This window comes from Moschus berezovskii, chromosome 9 (assembly GCF_049115385.1).
Source record: "Moschus berezovskii isolate FMDL1 chromosome 9, NW_MosBer_1.0, whole genome shotgun sequence".
Taxonomy (NCBI): domain Eukaryota; kingdom Metazoa; phylum Chordata; class Mammalia; order Artiodactyla; family Moschidae; genus Moschus; species Moschus berezovskii.
Genome location: NC_142468.1, coordinates 33,576,637 through 33,589,798, shown reverse-complemented (window position 1 = coordinate 33,589,798; position 13,162 = coordinate 33,576,637). Strand labels below are relative to the sequence as shown.

Sequence of the window (13,162 nt, the reverse complement as noted above, 5' to 3'; positions counted from 1 at the left end):
AGTTCCTTCTCCTTTGAGCTGACCTAGTAACTTGCTTCTAATAAACAGAATTCGGCAAATGTGTGTAATTCACTTCCAAGGCTGGTTTATAAAAGAGTCTGATTCCCACTTGTTCTTTCTCTTTTGCCCTGTCACTTGTTTGATCTGATAAAACAAGCAGCCAAGTTTTGAGATGTTCTGTGGAGAGGTCCGTATGGCAAGGGACCAAAGGAAGCCTCAAGTCAGCAACTCATGAGGACCTGAGGTCTCAGTCCAATAGCTTACTTGAAAATGACCCTGCCAATAACTGTGCAGGTAAGCTAGGAAGGAGATCCTTCCCAGGTGAGCCTTGAGGTGATGACAGCATTGTGAGAGATCCAGAGATAGAAGGCTCAGTTAAGTATCAACTGTATTTCTGACCCAAAGCAACTGTGAGATAATAAATGGTGTTGTCTTAAGCCCCTGAATTTTGGAATAATTTATTACATAGCAGAAGAGAAATAATACAGTCACCTTTGCTGAGCACATAATTTTTTGAAAAATAATTTGATGTTATAATAAATAACAGTGTTTCTCCATCTCTATTTTTCTTTGAAAGTTAAAGCTAGAAATATTTATTCATCTGACAGATTTACTGAAAGATTTCTATGTGCAAGGCACTCACTGAGGTATTGGAGGAAGACGAAAAGCTGAAGAAGGCTGGGTGCCTGCTCTCGATCTATTAATGGTCTGAATAGAGAGATGATATTAGAAACCATAACCATAGCATAAAGAGAGTTAAAGGGGGGAAGTGAGAGGAAGTTAAAGTCATTTACAGTCTGTTGGGGATATGAGAAAAAAACACATCAGTAGGCAACAAATGAGTGCTACGCGTAAAAAGAGAGAGATCAATACAGCCCTGTGGGAAGGAAGGGGAGGGAGGAGGCCATCCATGTAGGATAATCAGGGAAGCCTTCTTGAGGGACATGCGTTTGACAGGAACCATGATTATCAATGAGAATTTTGACATAAAGGATTAGGGAAAGGGCATGATGGGGAAAGAAATAGTTTAAGAAAAACAAAGAAGTTGAAATGTACAGAAAGAAGATAAGAAATAGTTAAATCCAAACAAAATGTACAGTAAGTCACCTGCATACCAACGAGTTCTGTTCCAAGAGCGAGTTCTAAGTCCAACAAAGTCAGCCTAGGTACCCAACTAACATAACCGGCTATAGAGTACTATACTGTACTGTAATAGGTTTATAATATTTTCATACAAACAATACATAAAAACCAAACACAAAAAATAAAGAAAACATTTTAAATCTTACAGTACAGTTCCTTGGAAAGCATAGTAGTACAGCACAACAGCTGACATACAGGGGCTGGCATCGGGTAAACAGGTGAGAAGAGTTACTGACTGGAGGGGGAGAAGGTGGGACAGGGTAGAGCTGAAGGATCGTCAGCAACAGGAGACGGAGGGCAAGCTGCTCAAACACGTGTAGACAATGCACACACATGACAATGTATACCAGACACAGGAACTAACTTACTTGATTGGACATGCGGATGCACGTTTGCATCTTTGTTTTTTTTTTTTTTTTTGTACACTTCTCCAACAAATTTATTTCTTTAAAGGAATGGATTTTGAAGAGAAAAAACATGGGGCAGAGAGGTATGGAATAGAAAATAAATACAAATGTAAGCTGTTTTACTAATTGCTTTATAACCACAAACTAGTACAGAGAATGCCCTGTACAAAACACAATAAAAGTTCAAAGATGGAGGTGTTCCCTTAGGCAAGGCTGAAGACTTCAGTCTCTGGTATTTGGAATTTAGGCTGCAGTCCTTGTTTTTGGATGGATCACTGGGTGTGTGGCACAGCCCATGCTTTTAACCAGATTTGAACAGGAGAATGGCCATTTGGCCCAGGTAGAAGTAGATGAAGTGTTTGGTTTCATGTGTTTTGTAACTTCACGCTATTAAAGTCATGCTCAAAATTCTCCAAGCCAGGCTTAAGCAATATGTGAGCCGTGAACTTCCAGATGTTCAAGCAGGTTTTAGAAAAGGCAGAGGAATCAGAGATCAAATTGCCAACATCCGCTGGATCATGGAGAAAGCAAGAGAGTTTCAGAAAAACATCTATTTCTGCTTCATTGACTATGCCAAAGCCTTTGACTATGTGGATCACAATAAACTGTGGAACACTCTGAAAGAGATGGGAATACCAGACCACCTGACCTGCCTCTTGAGAAACCTGTATGCAGGTCAGGAAGCAACAGTTAGAACTGGACATGGAATAACAGACTGGTTCCAAATAGGAAAAGGAGTATGTCAAGGTTGTATATTGTCACCCTGCTTATTTAACTTATATGCAGAGTACATCATGAGGAACGCTGGGCTGGAAGAAGCACAAGCTGGAATCAAGATTGCTGGGAGAAATATCAATAACCTCAGATATGCAGATGACACCACCCTTAGGGCAGAAAGTGAAGAGGAACTCAAAGGCCTCTTGATGAAAGTGAAAGAGGAGAGTGAAAAGGTTGGCTTGAAGCTCAACATACAGAAAACGAAGATCATGGCATCTGGTCCCATCACTTCATGGGAAATAGATGGGGAAACAGTGAAAACAGTGTCAGACTTTATATTTTTGGGCTCCAAAATCACTGCAGATGCTGATTGTAGCCATGAAATTAAAAGATGCTTACTCCTTGGAAGGAAAGTTATGACCAACCTAGATAGCATATTAAAAAGCAGAGACATTACTTTGCCAACAAAGGTCGGTCTAGTCAAGGCTATGGTTTTTCCCGTGGTCATGTATGGATGTGAGAGTTGGACTGTGAAGAAAGCTGATCGCCGAAGAATTGATGCTTTTGAACGTGGTGCTAGAGAAGACTCTTGAGAGTCCCTTGGACTGCAAGGAGATCCAACCAGTCCATTCTAAAGGAGATCAATCCTGGGTGTTCATTGGAAGGACTGATGCTGAAGCTGAAACTGCAATACTTTGGCCATCTCATGCGACGAGTTGGCTCACTGGAAAAGACTCTAATGTTGGGAGGTATTGGGGTGGGAGGAGAAGGGAACGACAGAGAATGAAATGGCTGGATGGCATCACCGACTCGATGGTCATGAGTTTGAGTGAACTCCAGGAGTTGGTGATGGACAGGGAGGCCTGGCATGCTGTGATTCATGGCGTCGCAAAGAGTCGGACACGACTGAGCGACTGAACTCAACTGAACTGAACTGTCACGTAACTACCGAAGTTCCTCGCCACGATGCAGTGCCAGGTGGGGTTGTACTTCTTGTCAAACTCCTTCTTGATATGGGCCGCAATATCCTTCTCTATATTATACTTTTCTAATGCCCGAGTAGCACACTCCACCGTGCATCTTCTCTGACATATCGGCATTCTTGATTACGGCCTTTTGGTCACACATGGTTACCAAGGAGCAGGGGCTGGCCAACTGCAATGGTCTCCTGGGGGAGGGGCTGGCGAAGTTCACAGCCGCATAGAGAGGCGGTCCGTTTGCATCTTTGAAAGTTCACAACTTGAAGGTTCAAACATATGGGGCTTACAGTATTCCCAACTCAACCTCCCCTTAACTGGATCCCCAAACTTCCAACACCACTTGCAATGAATGACAAGTAGTATTGAGAGGGGACAAACTCATTTTGGGGTCACTCCTGGCGACTTGGAAGGGGTTCATGCAAGTGAAGGATCCTGAAGCTCCACCTCCAAGAATGTCTGCTTAAGAATCTTTATTCTTCATTTTCCTCTGAGTCCTGGCTTGTGAGTAAGTGAACTGAACAGGATGAGCTACAAGTCTTGTTAACAAAGCAACTGTTCTGTGAGTTAGAAAGATTGGCAAGGTTTCTCCAAATCCATTTTATAGGTCTAATAATAAGGCAGGTTTGTAGAACAGGTATTATGTTTGATATGTCTCAGAACTGCTGAGAGGATAAAATGAAAGGATTTGTTAGAAAGCACTTTGCAAACTCTAATGCATCTGACATGATGTCAGTTATGTGTAAGTTGTGAGTTCTAGCACAGGAATCTGATCACTGGAGATGTTAGTGCTGGTGAAAGCTCACTGCTATGATCAGAGCTGGCACACAAATCCAGGACCTTCACTGTGAGGGATGTCCACTTCGTATTTAGTAACAACATAGAGTATGGGATCAAAACTCAACTGGATCATTTATCAACTATGGTTCAGATGAGTTCCTTCATTTTGCTGAGGGTCAGTTCCCTCACCCACAAGTAGGAGTTTTAAAATCTACTTTCCAGCATTGTTGAGAGGATAAAAAAGTATAAGGTATATAAGTGCTCAGCACAGCCTGGCACATAGCAAATGCTCAATAAATAGAAGTTACGATGATGAAATTATGATGAAGGCAGAAGGAAAAGAGGGCTACAGAGGAAGAGATGACTGGATGGCATCACCAATTCAAGGGACATGAACTTGGGCAAATTCTGGGAGATGGTGAGGGACGGGGAAGCCTGGTGTGCTGTAGTCCATGGGGTTGCGAAGAGTCGGACACACCTCGGCAACTGAACAATGAAAATTACCGTTTTGTGCCATTTTCACTGCACCAGACCACACCCAATTCTAGTAGCTCACTGTCATGATTTCTGGTGCCAGGAAGTACGAAAAAGAGGTTAATTAAAAAAAAAAAAAAGAGGCAAAATTCATCTTTAACATCTTACCACTGCCCTTTCTCAGTGCTTCCTCCTCAGATTTCACCTCCTAGGCTGAAAGTTCATATCAAGTGAGGCCTGGGCTAGTATCCCCAAGGGTCCTTATTGTCTCCTTCCTCCATTTCCATCTAAGCTTCAACTGTGCCTCATTCCTTCTGGACCCATCTGCTTTTCAAAATAATAGCTAATTATCTGACAGACCACTAAGGTATTGACTGCTAACATTGTATAGTGCATTCCTATCCCCTACTCCCACCCCCATCTGAGCTATCTTCATCTTAACAGGAACCACACAGGCACACAAACTGTGTGTAAACCATAACGATGGCCTTGCTTCCTATAAATCTATCTCTATAACTCCATGTCTGAAAGTCTATAGGACACAGAAAACTAGGAGGTTGGATCAGGTTTTGCATAATTATGAGGGAGAATGAACAGAAAGAAAATCAATTTCCCATAACCTGATCTGAAAGAATAGTTTAAAAGTCTACACCTGGCAAGCAAAAAAGGTGCGGCATGAGGAAAAAAAAAGAACTAGATTCCCAAAAGAGACCCAGAAATAAAACCAACACGTTAGGTAGGTGTGAGGGCAGACCAAATTTCTCTATTTAAAAATAAGTAGGAAATACAATATATAACCAGGTTTATCTGACAAGGAGAGAAATAAAGTTAGTAAAGGTAGTCACCCAAGCTATCCCCCTCTGCAGAGAGAAACTGGGTTAGAGCTGGGCCCTGGATGCCTACTCTCTCTCCTCAGTTTTGCAACAGAATATTATTCAATAACATCAAGACCATGCTATACTATTTACAAATAACCCTTGTTTTACTGAAGATTTCATGTTGAAAACAATTTTTCATTTATAGTAATATGTGTGCTTAAATACAGAAAAGTAATGCTTACTTTAAAGGAGTATATATTTGGTGAATATGGAAAATCACAAGAGGAAAAATCAGTCATTCATAATCTCTCTGCCAAAGGATAACTGCAAGATTTTTCAATGTGTAGTTTTTCTTTCTGATTTCCTACCAGGGTCTTCCATTAAACAAGTTCATCTTGATTCCAAAAGGCAAGGCAAGAGAGCCTGCTTACTATGTGGGGTCCCCTCACCCCCACCCCTCAATTCATATGTTGAAGCCCTAACCCCAGTAAGACAGTGGTAGGATGTGGGCCTCAGGAAGTCTTCCCTGGTGGCCCAGACAGTAAAGAATCTGCCTGCAATGCAGGAAACCTGGGTTCCATCCCTGGGTTGGGAAAATCCCCTCAAGGAGGGCATGGCAACCCACTCCAGTAGCTTGCTTGGAGAATTCCCATGGACAAAGGAGCCTGATGGGCTACATTCCACGGGGTCACACAGAGTCGGACAAGACTGAGTGACTAAGCACAGGATGTGGGCCTTTAGGAGGTACTTAAGACTAGAGGTGGTCCTGAGGGTGGGGCCCCCTTTATAAGATTGTGTGTGCTCACTCACTCAGTCACGTCCGACTCTTTGGGACCCTGTGGACTGTAGCCCACCAGGCTCCTCTATCCATGGGATTCTCCAGGCAAGAATACCGGAGTGGGTTGCCATTTCCTTCTCCAGGGGATCTTCCTCACCCAGGGGTCAAACCTGCATTTCTTACATCTCCTGCACTGGCAGGTGGATTCTCTACCACTAGTGCCACCTGGGGAGCACCTTATGAGATTAGTGCCCTTATAATAAGAGGAGGAGACCAAGGCCCTGTATCTCTCTGCTGTGTAAGATACCGCAAGCAGACAGCCATCTGCAAGCCAGGAAGAGCCCTCACCAGAAACGAAACTGACTGGCACATTGATCTTGGACTTCCCAGCCTCCAAGACAATGATAAATAAAGGCACTTCATGGCAAATAGATGGGGAAACAGTGGAAACAGTGACAGACTTTACTTTCTTGGGCTCCAAAATCACTGTGGATGGTGACTGCAGTCATGAAATTAAAAGACACTTGCTTCTTGGAAGAAAAGCTATAACCAGACTAGACAGCATATTAAAAAGCAGAGACATCACTTTGCCAACAAAGGTCCATCTAGTCAACGCTATGGTCTTTCCAGGAGTCATGTATGGATGTGACAGCTGGACAGTAAAAATGGCTGAGTGCTGAAGAATTGATGCCTTTCAACTATGGTGCTGGAGAAGACTCTTGAGAGTCCCTTGGACTGCAAACAGATCAAACCAGTCAATCCTAAAGGAAATCAACCCTGAATGTTCACTGGAAGGACTGATGCTGAAGCTGAAGCTCCAATGCTTTGGCCACCTGATGCAAAGAGCCGACACATTGGAAAAGACCTAGATGCTGGGAAAGATTGAAGGCAGCAGTAGAAAGGAACAACAGAGGATGAGATGGTTGGATGGCATCACTGACTCAATGGACATGAGTTTGAGCCAACTCCGGGAGATGGTGAAGGACAGGGAAGCCTGGCCTGCTGCAGTCCACGGGGTCTCAAAGATTCAGACATGACTGAGTGACTGCACAAGAGCAAGTCCCAGCAGACTAAGACATTGGTGGATTCCATCTCATAGCTCAGCCTCCCAGATATCAGAGGAGGGTGGAAGGGGTGAAGGGAGGAGGGAGGAGGGAAAAATTCAACACTTCCAGAGCAGACAACAGGTAGGAGACAAGCCAGGTTTGCAGTACGGCAGGAGTCATGATTCACAAACCACCACAGTAAATAATCCACCCTGTGTTACTGTTTTCTGTGGAATTCTCAAGCAGCCAGTGGGGATATTACAACATAATCATTTCCCTTTACTTCTATAATTTGAACAGTGAAAATCTTACAGCTTTTTTCTCCTCAAGAGGCCAGAGTATATTTGTGGGTCCAATAATATCTTTGCAAAATAGAGGAAACATTAACTGTATCTTGATACTACCCGGGCAGAGGAATGCATCCTAATAAGCAACTGAGTGAGAAGCAGGAAACAAAAAGTCCTACTGTGATTGAACTCGTTTTTCCAGAGAAATGTAAGAAATAGTTATGAACGTTTCCTTAAAATTCTTCTTAATCATAAATGTATATCCATATCTTAACAAATTCATGTTTTCAGCACTGCAACTCTCCAAGTCAGCAAACAACTCTGTAAAATTGTCTTTAATCCCTTGCAAATGACTCAGGAGTCCCACTGAGGCTTTATCACACATTATTTAGTAAATCCGTGAATCTACAAACCAGGAGACATAGAAAACCATAGCAACCAGGGACAAAACCGAAGAGGCGGCCAGGGTTTAAAGAACAACACTTGGAGGGATATACAGCCTTCCTGAGCTCAGAAGCCCACTTCCTCCCTACCCACTCGACTGAACTCGACCTGGCCTTAGACACTCCTCTCGCCTCTGCAGACTCAGTACAGGAACTGGCAGGTGGAATGTGCTTCAAGAGTTTAACAGGTCTAGTCCCCTGCTTTCAAACACATTATTATAATTTTATAAATGAGGACGATGAGACCCTGAGAATTCAAGCGGCTTGTCCAAGGTTACAAAACTCATAAAAAGAAATAGCAAATACTAGAACTCAAGTTCTGGTCTTCCTAACCTAGTGTTTTACTAACTCCAGTTTTGGCATGGTCTACATATGGGGTGAGAGAAAAGGGATCTCAGGTTCTCCATAATCTCTGGCAACAATAAACATGCTGCTATGGCCACTGAAAATAGCCTGCTGAAACTGAAATTAATCTATAAAGTTTCACTTACTGATAAAAAAATTTCACATTTCATATTAGAAATTTCACATTTCACATAGCAAATGTACCTTTCTGAGAATATATGAAATATATCAAGTGTTGGTTTCTCTGAGCACTGCCAAGAAAGACCCAGTATATTATTATTCTCCCAAACTCCTCATAATTGTTGGAGAATTTGTTCAGTTAATGATAAATATTTTAAGAATATGAGAGCTGGTATCCACTGAATGATGCTAATTAAACAGACAAAAGTCACATATGCATAAAGAACAGGCACAAAAGTCCTCTACTTAGAGCTAATAGAAGCAAGACTGATAGAAAGTTTACAACTACTTTGTTACCATCATCATCAAGATCAACATCATCATCATATCATCTAGTCTCAGGGCAATCTCCCTGGAGATAGAATTCTCATCTTTCATCATCTCTCAATGCATGAGAGACCTCAATCTTATTCCTAGCTCTGCATGTTCTGGGATGTTAAATATTTGCCAAGGACCATCCCTGCTAGATAAGTCAGATTTTTTTCATTCTTTTGTGATCATCAGCACAGACTTCCCAGACCACGTACCTCCAGAGGATGTGAGTCAGTGTTCTGGATGGAGCCCAGATACCAGTGTGTTCTGGAAGCTCCCCAGGTGATTCTGATGAATCAAAACACAGATGCCTGGGTTCTGCCCCAGAACAACTGACTCAGAATCTCCAGGGTTCAAGGCCTGGGAGAGCTGTACTGTGAAGAAGCTCCCCTAAGTTGACTTGGATGCATATCAAAAACTGAGAATTGCTCTCTAGTCAACAGGCATCCACACCATCCAGGGGAATACAGTGGATCAACAATCTATGTTAAATGAATATTCTCATACAGACTTCAGCCATGCCCACAGCTAACCTTTCATTGGCTTTCCAATTTGGATAAGTGCTTAATTTGCTCCTTAGGGAAGCTATAGAGTGTATTTAAATATACCAGGGAGATTGCATGCACAATTTTGATGCATCTCTTATTATTTTTTCATATATTCACAAATCACCTTTATGAACACTAGCTTCATACCAAACAATAAAAATGCACATTAAGCAAGAACACAAACCAAGCAACAGCCTCAATTTGAAAAAGGGTTTAATTTTACTACAAGAATCTTTTTGTTCCCTCTCTTTTCATACATTAAAATAAATCTGACTTTATTCACAAAATCTTGTGCTGAATTAAGTGAAACAGAAAAGAAATACCACACATCATTAGAAGTTTATAACTTAAAATAATATCAGAGGCAGACTCTAAAGTCCAACCAAGACAAGAACAATCTACATTTTAAGATACGCTTTACCAGAAAACAAGTCTCCAAACATGGCATCTTAAACTTTAGAATACAAAATGTCAATACCAAGAGGCCTAAACTGGTAAAAATTAAGAAAAATTAACAAGTGGGTCCTGAGAAGTAAAACCTGTTTCAGACAAAACAAGCTACTTCAACATTTTGCACATCACTGAATAATGCAGTACATTGATGTATTCAATTTTCTTATTTTCTTTTTCCTCTACAGATTCATTCTATTTTGTGTAAGCCCTAACAGTGAGCTACAGAAATGCCATAATTATAGCATGCAAATAGTGTCAAACCCTGTGTTCACAGTTCAGTTCAGTTCAGTCGCTCAGTCGTGTCCAACTCTCCGCGACCCCATGAATCACAGCACGCCAGGCCTCCCTGTCCATCACCAACTCCCGGAGTACACTCAAACTCATGTCCACAGAGTCGGTGATGCCATCCAGCCATCTCATTCTCGGTCGTCCCCTTCTCCTCCTGCCCCCAACCTTTCCCAGCATCAGAGTCTTTTCCAGTGAGTCAACTCGTCGCATGAGGTGGCCAAAGTATTGCAGTTTCAGCTTTAGCATCAGTCCCTCCAATGAACATCAAGGAGACCCAAAATGGTAATCATGTATTTCTCAGTTTTAAATGCATAGAAAAACATGCTTGTTGCCTATAAAACAAAGTGATGGGAATTGCAAAAACATCTCAGTAGAGCTTATCTCTGGTCCCTGCTGCTGATGAAGGAAGATGGGTGTTAGGACAGTGGCATAACTAAACCACCATTCTATTAATGGAAACTTCAAACACAATGGAGGAGCAGCACTGTATTTACTCCAACTAAAATTTTATAAAATCTTTCTCCCCAGCATGTCAGTACAGTGAGCTGTTTCTCAAAATAATAGAATAGTCAAAGTATTAACACACCAGTAGCAAAGCTGCTCTTTGCAGCAGAAACTTGAAAACAGAACCAGTGTAATTTGCTCTCCCCATGGATGACCCAGGCTTGGGGTGAAGGACTCACCCCATTTCCCTCAGATTCTATATTGATATTATTGCTCCTCACTAAAGAACAAGTTATTTAAAAGACCACAGAGTCTAGATGAGTCTTGTAAGATGTCTCCAATAGCCCCTGCAGTATACAAGCCAAGGTGAAGCCATATTAACTACAGCTGCCTCTCAACAATCTGAAGTCAGATTAGAACTCAGTAACATACGATATGAGAGTAGCAGTGAAACATGTACATTACTGTATGCAAAATAGATAGCTAGTGGGAAATGCTAGATAACACAGGCAGCACAACCTGGGACTCTGTGACAACCTAAAGGGCTGGGCTGGGGTGGTGGGTGGAAGGGAGGGGCAAGAGGGAGGGGGATATTTGCATACTTAGGGCTGATTTATGTTGCTGTGTGGTAGAAAATAAGACATCATAAAGCAATTATCCTCCAATTAAAAATAAAATGAAGAATTCAGTAACAACTAATAGTTTCCAACTGTCCCATCCCCCAAGCCTTTATCAACACCCCTAAAAAGCACAAATGATTTGCATTTCATGCTCACTCTTTTTCGTTCTTCATCACTGCCTGTCAGCATACTACTACTTGAAAGATGACTGACAGGAAAGGGAGAGGGAAAGAACAGACTCGTTCATATTTCTGCCATGTAATTATCCACAGAATTCTCAAGAGCTGGTTGAAGAGAAATGACCCCTGCAAGCTTTCTACTATCAACATCCTAAACCCCTGGATGATATTCCAAATTCAACATGCCTAAAGCCCAAAGCCTCATTTACCAATGATAATTCAAGAAGTCCTCCCCTTTTGCAGCTTCCCCAGTCAAAGTTGTCATCATTCCACTATGAAAACCTTGGAGTGACACTTGGCTCCTTTTCCTGGTAGTCCCAGCTAGTCCTGAGTGATTTCAACTTTTCCTTCAGGGCCTCTAAGAATATTCCTTTCTTTCATCCTTTAGGCTGAGAGTTAATGAATGAGTTACTGGAAAGCTGCTGTATAACACAGGGCGCTCAGCTCAGTGCTCTGTGATGACCTAGAGGGGTGGGATGGGGAAGGGGGGCTCAAGAGAGAGGAGATATATGTATACATATGGCTGATTCATGTTGTTGTACAGCAGAAACCAACACAACATTGTAAAGCAATTATTCTCCAATTAAAAATTATTTAAAAAATTAAAAAAAGAATGAGCAGGAATTCTCCAAGCAAACTTGTGTGGATATCATTCTGAGAAACAGAAGAGTTTGTATCAAGACATAGGTGTGTGAGAGACTGACACACCAGGAAACTCCTGTAGTCTGATTTTGTTGCATCTGGAGAGGCAAGAGAGGAGATGCCAAAGCTCTAACAGAAAGGACCTTAGATCCCGCAATGCAAAACTTGGAACTTTTTCCAGTAGACCAGTATGCTGCAGACTTCAAGTAATTTGACTAATACTTTATCCATATACCATCTATATTATTTGATTTGGTTTTTCTATAAATTACTTATTTTTCTATGTTAATCAATTTTTTAACATTGAAATTTTTCTTTAACTTTTAAACATCTTATAGAAATTTTCAAATACATACAAAAATAGTGCATTAGTCACTCAATCGTGCCTGACTCTTTGCGACCCCAACGACTTCAGCCCACCAGGCTCCTCTGTCCATGAGATTTTCTAGGCAAGGATACTAGAATGGGTTGCCATTTCCTTCTCCAGGGGATCTTCCCAACCCAGGGATCGAACCCGGGTCTCCTGCACTGAAGGCAGATTCTTTACCAACTGAGCTACAAGGGAGATAACAGTAAAACAAATCTACATGAACCCAGCACAACAGATATCAACCCATGTCTAACCTTGTTTCTTTCTATATTTCCCTTCCACATCACTTCCACCAGCACACACAGGTGAATTAAGTGATCTGTGATAAGCAGATCACAGATACTATGTCATTTCATTCTGTGTGTGTGTGTGTGTGTGTGTGTGTGTAGGCTTCTCGGGTGGCGCAGTGGTAGAGAATCCACCTGCCAATGCAGGAGCAAAAGATATGGGCATACACGCAAACATATGCATGTATACAAACATACATAGGGCTTTCCTGGTTATGTACATAAATTTTTTTAAGAATATTTATAGTAGTTTTAGGTCTACAAGAAAATTGAGGGGATGATACAGAACTTTCCTAAATGCCTTCAGCCTGCACACCTACATAACTTCCCCCATTACCACTCATCAAAATGGTATATTTTCTACCAAGGACAATCCTCCATTGATATATCATAATCACCCAGAGTCTAGTTTACCTTAAAAGTTCACTCTTGGTGTTTTCTGAGCTGCCAGGATCTGTAGTTTGGTGTCCAATGTTAATTTGTGGGATTTTCGATCATTATTTAAAGGACTTTTTCAAAACATAATTATCACATCAAGAAAATAATAATGCTTTTGAACTGTGGTGCTGGAGAAGACTCTCGAGAGTCCCTTGGACTGCAAGGAGATCCAACCAGTCCATTCTA

At 41.7% G+C, this 13,162-nt stretch overlaps 1 protein-coding gene and 1 pseudogene across 1 annotated transcript in view; both read right to left on the bottom strand.

Moving 5' to 3' along the window:
* The window catches only part of SLC35F4 (solute carrier family 35 member F4), a 312,926-nt gene that overhangs the window by 262,373 nt on the left and 37,391 nt on the right, over positions 1-13,162 (bottom strand). The gene's annotated exons all lie outside the window — the stretch shown is intronic.
* On the bottom strand, positions 1,764-3,395 carry LOC148776430 (dynein light chain 1, cytoplasmic-like; annotated as a pseudogene).